The 2,343-nt window shown below is 33.8% G+C and overlaps 1 long non-coding RNA gene across 1 annotated transcript; it reads left to right on the forward strand.

The window, feature by feature from the left end:
- Positions 1–367: 367 nt before the first annotated feature.
- LOC111411692 lies at positions 368–2,331 on the forward strand. Its single transcript, XR_002705877.1, has 3 exons — positions 368–471; positions 728–891; positions 2,060–2,331. It is a non-coding gene; the product is annotated as an uncharacterized LOC111411692 (long non-coding RNA).
- Positions 2,332–2,343: the final 12 nt, after the last annotated feature.

Below are 2,343 nucleotides of genomic sequence, written 5' to 3' on the forward strand. Positions count from 1 at the left end.
GAAAAGAAAAGAAAAGAAATTGGCTTTTGTACGGGAAAGTATGACGGTTGTATGGAATTGCGATGCCTTCCAAGTAACCTGAATAACAAAGAAAAATAAGAAATTAAAGAAAATGACTGTAAAGAAATTTCATGAAGACGACCACAATTTGGACAAGAAGGCAGAAGCTGCATCAAGAACTTAACCATCTTTGATATTTTTTTTAGAGAAAGTAAATTGAAGACTTTTCATATATTGAATACATTAAAAAGGACGTTTCAAGTGTAGATGAATTTGACTTCAATCAGTGATGCGCTTTCGGTAGGCATATATGTACTGCACTACTCCTCCCACCCCCACCCCCCCAAGGGCCTTTTTGGCAGCCTCTTTTTGTCCGTTGAATGTTATTCTACTCTACAGTAACCTTCTGCTGTCTATTGCAGGTCACGAACTGCTGTGGCTCCATTGGAACGATTAAAAATATTGCTACAGGTTACATACTTTTTCTTGATGGATACTACATAGAGTACTCAGAATCAAGATTCCATTTGTTGTATTGGTATTCAGTAGATTCTGAATGATGTAAAGCATTTCAAAATCAATTTTTTGTTAGGGTCTTCTTCTTTTAAACCACTTTCCTTTTTGCATCACGCTGTTGTGGTTTCTTTTTGTAATGTTGCTCAAGGAAATATTGTGGAAATGCTATTTACTTGTTCTCCTTGCATCATGACGCTTTTTCAACATGCAGGTCCAAAATCCACATAACATAAAATACAGTGGTACTGTTCAAGGCTTAAAGTATATCTGGAGAACTGAGGGCTTTAGGGGCTTATTCAAAGGCAATGGCACCAATTGTGCTCGAATTGTCCCAAATTCAGCAGTCAAGTTCTTCAGCTATGAGCAAGCCTCCAAGTATGTCTCTATATAAAAAATTACAGAATTTGCTCAAGTTTGTAAGCATTGTTGTTTTAATTTTCAGTTTGAATTTATCTTATTGACGTGCTTCCACCAAACAAATATTTTTATGATGCTAATGCTATCATTTTGGCAGTTTTTCTTTTGTTTACATATCCTTGCACATAAATGGAAAATATTTTTCCAGTTACCTTTTGACCACCATTTCAAAGGGAGGAGAAAACTTGCTCAGGCTTACTATTACCACAGAGAATAGGAGTAAAATACTCTTTTGGAAGGAAGAACTTTGCAATATAATCCAATTCCAAAAAAATAACAGAGAACCAAATATTCTGGTAAATGTAAAAGCATGTATATGAAAATTGGAGGTTTAGTGTTGACGTTTAACTCGTCTTAATTTAAAACTGCTAGAATTGAACTTTTTGGTAAGATGTGGATCACGTGTTTCCTTCGATAACTGAGTGGAATTAGCCATGAGATTGAGATGAGTTTTGAGGGAAAGCCAGTTTCTCAAAAGAAAATCCGCTTTGTTTTAGACTGGAGACCTGCCAAAAAATCGCACTTGTTTTAGGTGTAAAAGTTGGAACAAAATTCAGATTATTTTCTCGCAATAATGATTAGTTTCAGGTTTGGAAATTATCCAAGTATAAATAAGATCTGTACATTATTGATTTGATGTATTCAATGATAGTAAAGTTCCTCTCTTAATTTTTCTCCTAATTCTCCTCTCATTTTCTCAATTTCCCATTTTACATCATTTGATATCAGAGCCTACTCTTGATGACCTTCAAATTTATAGATAAGACGCTTGACTGTTGCACCTACTTCATGTTATATAGTCATTATAAATCTTATAAACATCATTTTCACTTTCAATTAAATAACGAGAGAGTGAAAATATTTTACTTGTGAGATTATGATATTAGCTTTTTCGTTAGTAATGTTGATTCTTTGGTGAATGATCGCCTAGTGGAAGAATTTTACCTATTTATTTTTTGTTTGTTTAACCAATCTGGTTCAATATAATATATTAAGCATGCCATTTAAGGGATTTGGTTAGATAAATCGTAGTCGGCATTGAGTAGATTTTGGCACCTATTTATCACAAATTATCTTTCCTTTGATGTATTTTATCATCTGAATGTATCATTTTGTGTTGCAACAGGGGTATATTATATCTGTACCAGGTGCAAACTAACAATGGTACGTCTTTGTTAGTATATGTACCCAATAAAAGTTGGCTTTTCAGTTACCCTTGTCTTAGCAAAGATTCCTTTCTGTACATGTTGGACATCTGTGGGTAAAATTACATTTTCAATTTTACTTTCTATGATGGCAGCACCCTTTCTCCAGTTTATGATCTATGATCATGTGCTTTCCGTGTAACTATTATCATACTCCGATTTAAGTTGAAGGAGAAGTCATAATTTTTTGTCATTTTCTTGCATA

This window comes from Olea europaea, chromosome 16 (genome assembly GCF_002742605.1).
Source record: "Olea europaea var. sylvestris chromosome 16, O_europaea_v1, whole genome shotgun sequence".
NCBI classification, from domain to species: Eukaryota; Viridiplantae; Streptophyta; class Magnoliopsida; order Lamiales; family Oleaceae; genus Olea; species Olea europaea.